At 46.4% G+C, this 13,576-nt stretch overlaps 1 protein-coding gene across 5 annotated transcripts in view; it reads left to right on the forward strand.

Moving 5' to 3' along the window:
- adcyap1b (adenylate cyclase activating polypeptide 1b) overlaps positions 1-13,576 on the forward strand; it is a 44,777-nt gene that overhangs the window by 13,960 nt on the left and 17,241 nt on the right. Inside the window, exons 2-3 of one of the 5 annotated variants that reach the window (XM_069921722.1) lie at positions 5,090-5,110; positions 9,063-9,267. The exons of 2 other annotated variants lie outside the window; for them this stretch is intronic. The gene's annotated coding sequence lies outside the window, so the exon portion shown is untranslated. Of the gene's footprint in view, positions 1-5,089; positions 5,111-9,062; positions 9,268-13,576 lie in introns of those variants that run through there. 2 more of the 5 variants (XM_069921727.1, XM_069921729.1) reach the window with 2 other exon arrangements.

Here is a 13,576-nt window from a genome sequence, read left to right on the forward strand (position 1 = left end):
TCTGTAGGGAGTTTGTACGCTCTCCGCTGAACTCCAGTTTCCTCTCACCATTCAAAAAACGGGGGTGTAAATTTGGCAGCACGGACTCATGAGCCAAAATGGCCTGTAACCATGCTGTATGTTAAAATTTAGATTTAAAAATTGTGGTGATAGACCACCAGCCCACTGCACGGGGCGATCTCTGTACCTGCAGGAAGACCAGCTAAGGGGTTGACTCCACCTGGTTGACTGTCAATTAGCCGACCTGAATAAACCACATAAATCTACCAGTTCCACCGGGTCCCATTTGGGGTCACTAATGGGGTCTCCGTTTTCCAGCGGGAGATAGACCGCATCGTAGACTAGCACAAACTAAGAGCGACCTTCCTGTACTTGGACAATGTCACCATCTGCGGCCACGACCAGCAGGACCACAATGACAAAGTGGAGAGATTTCTCTGGACGGCTGAGGAACTGAACCTCATTTACAACAAAGATAAGTGCGTGTTCAGCACCACACATCTCATCATCCTCAAGTACATTGTGGAACATGGTGTCATTTGTCTTGACCCAGAATGCATGCATCCACTAATGGAGCTGTCCCTTTCCCACACGCTCAAGGTCCTCCGCCTTGGGCTTTTCTCCTCCTACTCCCCTTGGGTCCCCCATTTTTTAGACGTTGTCCACTGGCCCATGCCACCACCTTTCCCCAAGGTGCAAGCAGCATTTGCTTGCATCAGGCAGGACATTGCCAATGCCATAATGCATGCCCACAATTCGACCCACTGGCTGATCAGGTGCTCCTCCTCCACTCCAACCAGAACTATGCCTATGTCAGGTACCCTAGTGGCTGTGAGGACACCGTCTCGACCAGGGATCTGGCACCAGTAGGGGCCTCACCACCACACTCCCCCCCCCCCCAGCATCATGACTACTCGGCCCAACCTCCCCACCATGGGTACCCTTGGCCCACCCAGGATTTGGGGACCAACCTCCTCCCTCCAGACCTCCAGAGAGCTCCACTCCTGATGGACCAAACGCACCCGGCCACCCCCCTATGGACAGACATATACAGAGAGACACCATGCTGCCAACACCGACACCCGCCATGGTTACGCTGGACCCAGACAATCCTCAAGCAACCACGCCCTCACCGACCTTTAACCAGGAGCCAACCCTGTGGCGGTCCCAGAGACTCCAATAGCTGCTGGGCCGCCACAATCTGTAACTACTATCCGGAACCTTTTTACACACCCCCCACCACGCCCCAGGACTTAATTTTACGAAGGGGGTGGATGTGGTCCACTGCAGGGGGTGATCTCTGTACCTGCAGGAAGACCACCTAAGGGGCTGACTCCACCTGGCCAGCTGTCAATCAGCCGAGTTGAAGATAAACCTGAGCTGGCCCCTCCTGAGCCAGTCGCACGGGGAGCCACCAAGGCTTCCTTGCTGCTATCTCGGTGCACCACAAAAATTTAAAGAAAGAAAGAAAGTCCCTTCAGAGACAGTGAAGGATCACACTGCCTCCTCCAATGAGGCCATCTTCACTGAAAACCCTCCTCCTTCATCCCCCATAAGTGCTTAATAAGCTGAATGGTCTAAAAATAGATAAGTCTCTGGGACTGGATGACGTACACCCATTGGTTCTGAAGGAGGTGGCCTTGGAGAATGTAAAGGCTTTGGAATTGATTTTCAAGAAATCAATAGACTCAGGCATGGTCCCCGAGGGTTGGAAGGTCGCAAATGTGTTCCGCTTTTTAAGAAAGGAAGGAGACGGAAAAAAGGAAATTATAGGGCTATTGGTCTGACTTGGGTAGTTGGAAAGATATTGGAATTGATCCTCAAGGATGAGGTTATGGAATATTTGGAGGTGCATGGCATGATAGGTCCAAGCCAGCATGGTTTCATGAAGGGATGATCCTACCTGACCAATCTAATGGAATTTTTTGAGGAAATCTCAAGTAGGATGGACAAGGGGGAGGCTGTGGATGTTGTGTATTTGGATTTTCAAAAGACCTTCACTAAAGTGTCACATAAGAGGCTGCTTAATAAGATGAGAGCACATGGAATTACCAGGAAAATAATAGATTGGGTGGAGCATTGGCTGATAGGCAGGAAGCAAAGGTTGGGTGGGGGGGGGGGGGGGGGAAATAAAGGGATCCTATTCTGGTTGGTTGCCTGGTACTAGTGGTGTTCTGCAAGGATTGGTGTTGGGATCGCTCCTTTTTATAATGTATATTGATGATTTAGATTGTGGGTTAAATGGTTTCATGGCAAAGTTTTCAGATGAGACCAAGATAGGTGGTAGAGTATGAAGTGTAGAAGAAGTCAAAAGCTTGCGGAGAGACTTGGACAGCTTAGGAGAATGGGTGAAGGAATGGCAGATGTGATATAATGTTGAGAAATGTATGGTTGTGCATTTTGGTAGACGAAATAAATGGTCTGATTATTATTTGGATGGGGAGAAAATTCAAACCTCAGAAGTGCAAAGGGACTTGGGGATCCTCGTGCAAGATGACCTGAAGGTTGACCACCAGGTTGGATTGGCAGTAAAGAAGGTGATTGCTATGTTGGCATTTGTTTCAAAGGGGATTGTGTATAAAAATAAATAGGTGTTGATGAGACTCTATGGGGCACTGATGAGACCTCATTTGGAGTACTGTGTGCAGTTTTGGGCCCCATATCTTAGAAAGGATATAGCAAGATTGGAGATGGTACTGAGGAGGTTTAGCAGAATGATTCCAGGAATGAGTAGGCTAACATATGAGGAATGCTTAGCATCTCTTGGACTCTATTCATTAGAATATAGAAGAATGAGAGGGGATCTCATAGAAACATTTTGAATGATGAATGGATTGGACAGAGTGATGGAAATAAGATGTTTCCCCTGTTGGGTGATTCCAGGACAAGAGGGCAGACTCTTATAATTAAAAAGTACCAATTTACAACAACCTTGCACTCAATGTCACCAAAACTAACGAGCTGATTGTTGACTTAAAGAAGGAAAAGCCAAGGTATATTGTCCAGTGATCATTTGTAGAACAGAGGTGGAGAGGGTGAACAAATTTAAGTTTTTGGGTGTCACTATCTCAGAGGATTTTTCCTCGACTCACCACACCAAAGGCATCGTGAAGAAAGCACATCAGCACCTCTACTTCCTCAGGAGTTTGTGGAGATTTGGTATGACACCAGAAACCCTGGCAAATTTCTACAGAGGTGTAATGGAAAATGTGCTATCTGCATCATGGTCTGGTATGGGAACACCAAAACCCCTGAGTGCAAAGCCCTCCAAAAGGTAGTGGGCATAGCCCAGGCCATTACAGGCAAAACCCTCCCCACTACTGAGTACATCTACAGGGAACGTTGCCATGGGAGGGCAGCAACAATCATCAAATACCCACACCATCCAGCACACGATCTGTTCTCTCTGTTCTCATCAGGAAGGAGATATAGGTGCCACAAGACTCACACCACTAGGATCAGGAACACCGGCTACCCCTCCACCATCAGACTCCTCAACAACAAACTCAATTAGGGACTCATTTACGGACTCTTAATTTTGCCTTTATTGATTTTCTTTTTTTCTCTCTGTATTGCACAGTCTATTTTCATTCATTATCTGTTTACAGGTCTGTTTGTTTACATGTTTACAGTGTTCAGTTTATTTTTTTGCACTATCATTTAGTGGTAATTCTGCCTTGCCTACAGGAGAAAGGAATCAAAAGGAATCTCAGAATTGTATGTGATGTAATGTATGAACTCTGACAATAAAGCTGAAATCTGAAGTTTAAATTCAGTCACTGGGTGATGGCTCTTGTACAGTGATGTATTTGTTGAAATTCCTCCTTCATGATCAGAAGTTAATTAAATTCATCAGGGTAGTGCAAAGATGTATTTCAGAAGGACTCAGCATTAGAAGTAAAGAACTATTCTTCAGGGATGAATTGCATGTTTTAATCACAACCTTTGAAAATGAAGAACAGGGTGAAAATAAAAATTGCAGAAACATAAACTTTGTGCAGATTATATTCTGATAATCTCAGGAGAGACTGAGAAAAACAATGGGAATCAAATCTGAACTCAGTGTAATCTCACAATCGGATAAAAGATGACATTTATCATAAAGGTCAGAAATTATTGGTAAGAGCAGGTTAGCCTGGAAGGTGCTTATGGCTGAAATATTGATGGATGTTGAAAGTGTGTCCAGAGAAAGGAAAGAAAAAGGATAAATGTAACCAGTTTTTATTGTGATCAATTCAAAACATCACCTTCATCTAGGCTTGGCTCAGTAGCAATTTATTTTTGTTCAGGATAAATAAATTCCACCATGGAAAGTTGTGAAACTGAATGTCCTAAATTTTGTCACTTATGATCTAAATCCTACAATGGAACATGTGGTACACTACGAGTCACTTATTTTTTCTATTTACTACCATCTGATCAATCTTTAAACCAAGTCAATAGCTTTCCTTCAATTACTTCTCCAGAAATTCAATCAGATTCATTAAAATTGAACAACCTATGACAAATCCATGTTGGCTCTCTCTAATCAGCTCAAGTGTTTCGTCATTCCATTCTTAATTATAGAGTCTAATAATTCTCCATCACAGATCAGAAGTAACGCTAATGGATTTATAATTTCCTTATATTCCCCCTGAATCTAACTTTGTATAAGCAATGGAATCAGAAGAGATAGTTCTTGAATAGAAAGAGCAAAATTGTGGTTCAATCACATTTCATCATCTACGTCCCTTAAAACCCTTAGGTGAAAACATCAAGTTGTGCAGATTTATCCATATCTGGTGTTGTTAACTTTTCTAAACTGTTTTCTTGTTTAGATTAACTTTGGTGAAATCATAATCGTGATTCATAATTTGTTTCCACAGAATTCTTATCTTACTACTTACTGTGAAGACTGACACAAAATAATAATGCAACAAGTCTGTAATTTCCTTTCAAATGCAATATTTTCCCATCTGTTTTAAAGGACCACATTACCCTTGCCATTCTATTTTTCATACTATAAGTTTAAAAACAAATGATCTTGGCAAAACTATTCATTTGTCATTTTTTTAAAGTCCTTACAATCTTTTTTTTGTTTCCTTTGCAGTTTCCAGAATCGATGTGACAGGTACTCTGCAAAGTAATTGTCTTTCTTCCTTGCTCTTTTGTAAACCATAATTTACAAACTGTATTATTTTGGGCTAGATATTGTTTCCATCTTAAACAAAGTTTTTTTTTAACATCTCCATCTATTTGCAATTTTACCATAAACCAATTTTGAACAATTAACGATCCTCTCTTACTCTTCTCTTCTTTGGCTTGGCTTCGCGGACGAAGATTTATGGAGGGGGTAAAAAGTCCACGTCAGCTGCAGGCTCGTTTGTGGCTGACCAGTCCGATGCGGGACAGGCAGACACGATTGCAGCGGTTGCAAGGGAAAATTGGTTGGTTGGGGTTGGGTGTTGGGTTTTTCCTCCTTTGCCTTTTGTCAGTGAGGTAGGCTCTGCGGTCTTCTTCAAAGGAGGCTGCTGCCCGCCAAACTGTGAGGCGCCAAGATGCACGGTTTGAGGCGTTATCAGCCCACTGGCGGTGGTCAATGTGGCAGGCACCAAGAGATTTCTTTATGCAGTCCTTGTACCTTTTCTTTGGTGCACCTCTGTCACGGTGGCCAGTGGAGAGCTCGCCATATAATACGATCTTGGGAAGGCGATGGTCCTCCATTCTGGAGACGTGACCCATCCAGCGCAGCTGGATCTTCAGCAGCGTGGACTCGATGCTGTCGACCTCTGCCATCTCGAGTACCTCGACGTTAGGGGTGTGAGCGCTCCAATGGATGTTGAGGATGGAGCGGAGACAACGCTGGTGGAAGCGTTCTAGGAGCCGTAGGTGGTGCCGGTAGAGGACCCATGATTCGGAGCCGAACAGGAGTGTGGGTATGACAACGGCTCTGTATACGCTTATCTTTGTGAGGTTTTTCAGTTGGTTGTTTTTCCAGACTCTTTTGTGTAGTCTTCCAAAGGCGCTATTTGCCTTGGCGAGTCTGTTGTCTATCTCATTGTCGATCCTTGCATCTGATGAAATGGTGCAGCCGAGATAGGTAAACTGGTTGACCGTTTTGAGTTTTGTGTTCCTCAACATGATTATCCAACTGCACGAAAACCAACAAGGTCGGGTCAGATACAGCAATGAGCTCTCTGAACCCTTCTCCATTAACAATGGCGTGAAGCAAGGCTGTGTTCTCGCACCAACCCTCTTTTCAATCTTCTTCAGCATGATGCTGAACCAAGCCATGAAAGACCCCAACAATGAAGACGCTGTTTACATCCGGTACCGCACGGATGGCAGTCTCTTCAATCTGAGGCGCCTGCAAGCTCACACCAAGACACAAGAGAAACTTGTCCGTGAACTACTCTTTGCAGATGATGCCGCTTTAGTTGCCCATTCAGAGCCAGCTCTTCAGCGCTTGACGTCCTGCTTTGCGGAAACTGCCAAAATGTTTGGCCTGGAAGTCAGCCTGAAGAAAACTGAGGTCCTCCATCAGCCAGCTCCCCACCTCTCTTACTCTTCTTTCTTCTTTGGCTTGGCTTCGCGGACGAAGATTTATGGAGGGGGTAAAAAGTCCACGTCAGCTGCAGGCTCGTTTGTGGCTGACCAGTCCGATGCGGGACAGGCAGACACGATTGCAGCGGTTGCAAGGGAAAATTGGTTGGTTGGGGTTGGGTGTTGGGTTTTTCCTCCTTTGCCTTTTGTCAGTGAGGTGGGCTCTGCGGTCTTCTTCAAAGGAGGCTGCTGCCCGCCAAACTGTGAGGCGCCAAGATGCACGGTTTGAGGCGTTATCAGCCCACTGGCGGTGGTCAATGTGGCAGGCACCAAGAGATTTCTTTAGGCAGTCCTTGTACCTTTTCTTTGGTGCACCTCTGTCACGGTGGCCAGTGGAGAGCTCGCCATATAATACGATCTTGGGAAGGCGATGGTCCTCCATTCTGGAGACGTGACCCATCCAGCGCAGCTGGATCTTCAGCAGCGTGGACTCGATGCTGTCGACCTCTGCCATCTCGAGTACCTCGACGTTAGGGGTGTGAGCGCTCCAATGGATGTTGAGGATGGAGCGGAGACAACGCTGGTGGAAGCGTTCTAGGAGCCGTAGGTGGTGCCGGTAGAGGACCCATGATTCGGAGCCGAACAGGAGTGTGGGTATGACAACGGCTCTGTATACGCTTATCTTTGTGAGGTTTTTCAGTTGGTTGTTTTTCCAGACTCTTTTGTGTAGTCTTCCAAAGGCGCTATTTGCCTTGGCGAGTCTGTTGTCTATCTCATTGTCGATCCTTGCATCTGATGAAATGGTGCAGCCGAGATAGGTAAACTGGTTGACCGTTTTGAGTTTTGTGTGCCCGATGGAGATGTGGGGGGGCTGGTAGTCATGGTGGGGAGCTGGCTGATGGAGGACCTCAGTTTTCTTCAGGCTGACTTCCAGGCCAAACATTTGGGCAGTTTCCGCAAAGTAGGACGTCAAGCGCTGAAGAGCTGGCTCTGAATGGGCAACTAAAGCGGCATCATCTGCAAAGAGTAGTTCACGGACAAGTTTCTCTTGTGTCTTGGTGTGAGCTTGCAGGCGCCTCAGATTGAAGAGACTGCCATCCGTGCGGTACCGGATGTAAACAGCGTCTTCATTGTTGGGGTCTTTCATGGCTTGGTTCAGCATCATGCTGAAGAAGATTGAAAAGAGGGTTGGTGCGAGAACACAGCCTTGCTTCACGCCATTGTTAATGGAGAAGGGTTCAGAGAGCTCATTGCTGTATCTGACCCGACCTTGTTGGTTTTCGTGCAGTTGGATAATCATGTTGAGGAACTTATATGGCAATCGAACAACTGAAAAGTGGCAAAGCAGCAGGTATGGATGGAATCCCCCCAGAAGTCTGGAAGGCTGGCGGCAAAACTCTGCATGCCAAACTGCATGAGTTTTTCAAGCTTTGTTGGGACCAAGGTAAACTGCCTCAGGATCTTCGTGATGCCACCATCATCACCCTGTACAAAAACAAAGGCGAGAAATCAGACTGCTCAAACTACAGGGGAATCACGTTGCTCTCCATTGCAGGCAAAATCTTCGCTAGGATTCTACTAAATAGAATAATACCTAGTGTCGCTGAGAATATTCTCCCAGAATCACAGTGCGGCTTTCGCGCTAACAGAGGAACCACTGACATGGTCTTTGCCCTCAGACAGCTCCAAGAAAAGTGTAGAGAACAAAACAAAGGACTCTACATCACCTTTGTTGACCTCACCAAAGCCTTCGACACCGTGAGCAGGAAAGGGCTTTGGCAAATACTAGAGCGCATCGGATGACCTCTCTTACTAATGTTGTAATAATATTCTTAATCAGTAGGTGTCACTCCTCCTCAACTTCTAGTTTCACAATTCTCTTGAAAGAACTTAAAACCTGGAATATTTAATGACAAGTATCAGTAACTGATACCATGGTATCCTTTATAAACTTTATTGATCCTCCAGCCCACTTAATTTTTGATTTTCACTCTCTTGATTTAGTGAATGGAATAGTTATTTGAATCAGGGATTCATAGCTGCCTTTTTAATGTGACGCTGTCTTTCTGAAATGAATGAACATATTTCCTATTTTGTCGCATCTGCTGTAGTCATTTACATTATGTCAGGATTCTCTTCACCAAGAGTACCATTGGTAGCATAAATTCTGTTTATCACATCAAAGATGCACTGTTTCCTGATCTTATTTCAGTTGAATTTTGGTTTGATGATATTCTCAGGATTATAATTTTTGAGATTCTGTTTTTATTGATTTAATTCCTAATTTCTGACATATAATGAGCAAACCATCTTCCTTTTTCTTCCCTGTGCCTCTTCCCAGATATCAATTATGACATTCCAGCAACATCGATACATTTCTTATCTTGGCATCATCAGGCAAAATACTCTTTGGGACCCTCAATAATGGCTGTCAAAGATATATTTACTCCCCTACAATTATTCCCCTTTTATTTTGCTTTGCTCCCTCTTGCAGTCTTCTGCTCCACAACATTTGTGACTTTCGCGTTATGCTTTTTCAGAATCTGAATATTGCTGGCAAGACCACCGTTTAATACCCATCCATGATTAGCATCGAGAAGGTGGTGGTGAACTACCTTCTCGACCTGCTGCTGTCCTTCGGGGAAAGTTATTCCTATGGTGCTATGGTGATGGTAGGATTTCGGCTTTGCAGTGATGAAGAAATGGTAAAACATTGGAGTGGAATGAAACTCAGCACCTGCTAAGGTAAATTTTCAGTGCTGAAAATGTCAGCCAGTAAAATTATTATTTTGTTCAACTAAAATGGACTCGGCTTACTTTTGCTGTTTTGACTTTCGTTTGAATCTACAACTCAAAAGTAGCTTTTTCTTTCCAGTTATTTGTGAGATAGACAAACACTGGAGTGGAGAAGCAGCATATCCCAGACAGTAGCACTATTTGTATTTGTGTTCTCAGTGGCACATTTATTTGACCTTGATCTCTCTGTAGCAACATATATAAATAAAGCTGATCAACTTACGTTTCCTTTTATTTTAGGCAGTAAATATTGGCCTGAACTTCTTATGAACACAGCCTTATGTAATTGCACACTCATACTTTTCCTAAAGCATACTAGAAGTTTTTAGGCAGCTGTGGCTCTTTAAGAGCCATGATGTTAGGTTCCATTCTGTATTAAGAGTACTGTAAATCTGGTTCAACTTAGTTCAGCATCTTATTACCCGTACGTTTCTAATTACACCCAGCCCTTGTCGATCAGCTGTGTTCACATGAATGCAAAGCCTGCTTTACGGTGTAAAAGCATTTGCAAGAAATGTGAAATCAAAACAGAAAGGAGAAGGCATTAAAAGCAGAAATAAGTCGGAAATAATCAGCAGGTGATTATTATAATCAGAAGAACGGGAACTGAGTTGGTGTTTCAGGCCGAGGATCTTTCATTGCTGTTCACCGAGTTCAAATGTAGGACTGGTGTTGCTTGACAAGTTGAACATTTTATTATTTTAACTGTTCCATCTTGTGAGAAATAGAAAATTTATCTTTTTATATACAAGTAAATAAATTATTCCTCTGTAATTTTGGGAAATGCTTATACATGCCCGGCATTAGGAGTTAGGTGGTAATGACTAAGTTATCTCCCGATGCATGTAGCACGATCAATGATCACTCACAGACACAAAGACTTTATTGATCAGAAGACCCAGACATGCCTCTACATGCTGCTGGCGCACATTCAAGGCAAGTAAGCAGGAGACTAGGGCTCCCAGCCTTCATTAGGGAACAGCTACAGGAACAGCAGGCAGGCCAGCCTGCTCAATCCAGTGAGGACATGTCCGAATTACCCACATTCAACCTTCCTTTTTTGAATGAAGTCTGGCGGGGTGATGTGGGGTAATGTCTATCGGAACAAGTCACGTAATCCATACAGTTCGAAGGTTCAGACGCTCCAGCAGTTTTATTCAGTGCTGAGATCTCCGAAGAACTGCTGGCTGTATCGTTGGTTCCAGCAGAACGGTGGCTTGTTTGCTTCCCTGAGTGTTGGAAGGGTGAACAGGGTTAACCGGGTCTGTAGGGAGTGGGGAATTTGTTTGTAACAGTGGGGGGGGGGGGGGGGGAAGAGGTGAACACTCCAGTGGAAGGGGACACTTGGGGTGCCGTGTTAGAGGTGGGATCATCTGTCAGGGTGATTCCTGGAACTGACTGGTCGCTGCCTGGGGGTATCAGGTGCATCTCCTGTGCCGGGGCCCCCACTCACGTCGGGTCCCGGATGGACATTGTATCATTCTTTCTGTCTGAGTACCTTACCAGCGCATACTGGGGATTTCCTCAATCAGTGGGCCCTTCCTGTGCATTCTAACATGCTTCTGGAAAAGCACTGGCCCCGGGGTTGTTAGCCAGACCAGCAGCATGGTTTCCGATGCCGACCTCCTAGGGAAGAAAAACAATTTTTCATGGGGCATTGTCGTGCAAAGTAGGGACCTGGTGGCGTGCAGTGCTTCTGGAAGGACCTCAACACTGGGATACTGGCATCCCTTTCGATGAGGGCCAAAAGGATTTCCAGATTGCACCATTCTCCCTCTCCACCTGCCCGTTCCTGTGGGGGTTGTAGCTGGTGGTTCTGCTTGTAGCTATGCCCCTGGAAAGGAAGTATTGCCACAACTCCTTACTCATGAAGGTGGATCCCTGGTCACTATGAACATAACTGGGGTATCTGAACAGAATGAATGTTGTGCAGAGTGGTTTAATGGACGTGGTCATGTCGGGACAGGGGATGGTGAATGGGAAATGCGAGTACTTATCTACGATGCTCAGGAAGTAGACGTTCCAATTCGTGGATGGGAGGGGCCCATTGAAGTCCATGCTGAGACGTTCGCAGGGGCAAATGGCCTTGATGAGTTGGGCTCTCTCTGGTCTATAAAATTGCGGCTTGCATTCCACACAAACTGAGCAATTGTGAGTCAGCTCCCTGACTTCTTCCACTGAGTTGGGGAGGTTATGGGCCCTCACAAAATGGTAGAGCCTTGTGACCCTGGGGTGGTAGAGGCTATCATGGAGGACATGGAGGTGATCAACTTGCACCCTGGTGCAGGTTCTCCTGGACAGAGCATAGGGTGGCTCATTGAGCTTGTCCATAATTGTAGATGGACAGCTCAATTCTCCACCTCATGATCTTGTCATTTTTGATTTTACCCCACTGTTTTGTGCTACGGGCCAGGTAGTATTTTCATGGGTGTTTGCTTTGGCCACAGTAGTTGCACCTTGTGTGCTCAGAGGCCCCAAGTCCCAAGATGGCACCACCCATCTTCCCCACCTGGTGGCTGCATGGCCCGCTGAGTAGGCCTTCGTGTTCTTTTGAGCAGTCTCCATCACTTGGGTCATCTGCACAACTTCCTGTAGGGATTGATCGCCTTTCTCCAGAAGTTGTTCCTGTATTTGATGGGAACAGAATCCAGCGACCAGCTCGTCATGGATGAACTCCTCCTGGTAGGTCGCTGCAGTCATGTCCCAGCACCTGCAGTCTCATCCCAGCTCCCGCATGGCCCTCACAGAATCGTTGACCAACTCACCAGGGCCCTGGCATCAGAAGCCAGACTGGAAGCATGCATACATCGCATTCCTCGGGGCTCTGTACTGCTGTCGGGGTAGGGCCATTGCCTCTTCGTATTCAGTGCATTCACAAATTAATTGGTACGCTCGATGGCCCACAGCTGCAAAGAGCAGGTCGTACCGATCACCATCGGCTGTGTTTTTGTGGCACCTCAGGTGGGCCTTTAAACAGTGTAGCCACATATCAAACTTTACAGAGGCTGTATATCCTTGGATTGATCTCCAGCTTCTCCAGTTGGATTGCCTTGTCTATGGCACTTTAAAATTTCTGATCAATAAATTGTGGCGCGATCAATGACCACTCGCAGACACAAAGCAAGAGTCAAAGACGTTATTGATCAAAAGACCCAGACATGCCACTACATGCTGCTGGCTCATGCTCAAGACAAGTAAGCAGAAGACTAGGGCACTCAGCCTTCATTAGGGGATCTTTCGGGGAGGGGCTACAGGAACAGCAGGTGGGCCAGCCTGCCCAGTCCAGTGAGGACATGCCCAAAGTACTGTGTTCCACCACATTCATCCCTCCTTTTTTGAATGAAGTCCACCTCACACGGATTCCGACTCAGGCTGCCCCAGCCACCCCACCGTGCAGTAGGCTAGTGGTGTATCACCACATTCAACCCCTTGTTTAAAATTGTCCCGGGGTGGGGAAGGTTACATAACAATCTTCCACAGGACCATACATATTTACAAGTTTAGACGGTCCAGCGGCCGTCAGAGTCTCTGTGACCGTCACAAGGTTGGCTCCTGGTCAAAGGTTGGCGAGGGTGTGCGGGGGTTAATTGAGGGGCTGGGGCGGGTGCCAGAGCGGCTGGCATGGTGCAGCATGGTGGGGTGGTTGGGGCAGCCTGAGTCAGAATGTGTGTGAGACATTGGAGGGGCGGGGGAGAGAGGTCGTCCCCTGCAGTTTGAGTGTGTAATGGGTGCCCAAGGTATGGAAAGTGTGACAGGCTGATGTGGTCCTGGGTGTCCCATGGATATCTGGGGCAGGGGAGATGTATCGGGCTGGCATGGTCCTGGGGCAGTGGAGGCTGTTGTGCAGCAGTGGGTGCTCCCGCTGGTGCCAGGTCCCTGGTCGAGATGGTGTCCTCCCTGCTGCTGGGGCACCTGACGTAGGTGTAGTTGTGGTTTGTGTGTAGGAGGAACACCTGCTCGACCAGGGGGTCGGCCTTGTGGGCCCATGCATGTTTATGCAGGAGCATCAGTTCCAAGGACATGAGCTATGCTGGGAGGAAGATTCCAGTTGCCGATTTCCTAGGGAACAAAACGGGCGTTCGTGAGGGGTCTCATTGGTAGTCGTGCACAGGATCATCCTGATGGCGTGGAGCACCTTGGGGAGGGCATCCTGCCAGTAGTCAATGGACCAGCCTTTTGACTTAAGGGCCAGGAGGACTGCCTTCCAAATCATCCCGTTCTCGTGCTCCATCTGCCCATTACCCCTCGGGTTGTAACT

Source organism: Narcine bancroftii, chromosome 2 (assembly GCF_036971445.1).
Source record: "Narcine bancroftii isolate sNarBan1 chromosome 2, sNarBan1.hap1, whole genome shotgun sequence".
NCBI lineage: Eukaryota > Metazoa > Chordata > Chondrichthyes > Torpediniformes > Narcinidae > Narcine > Narcine bancroftii.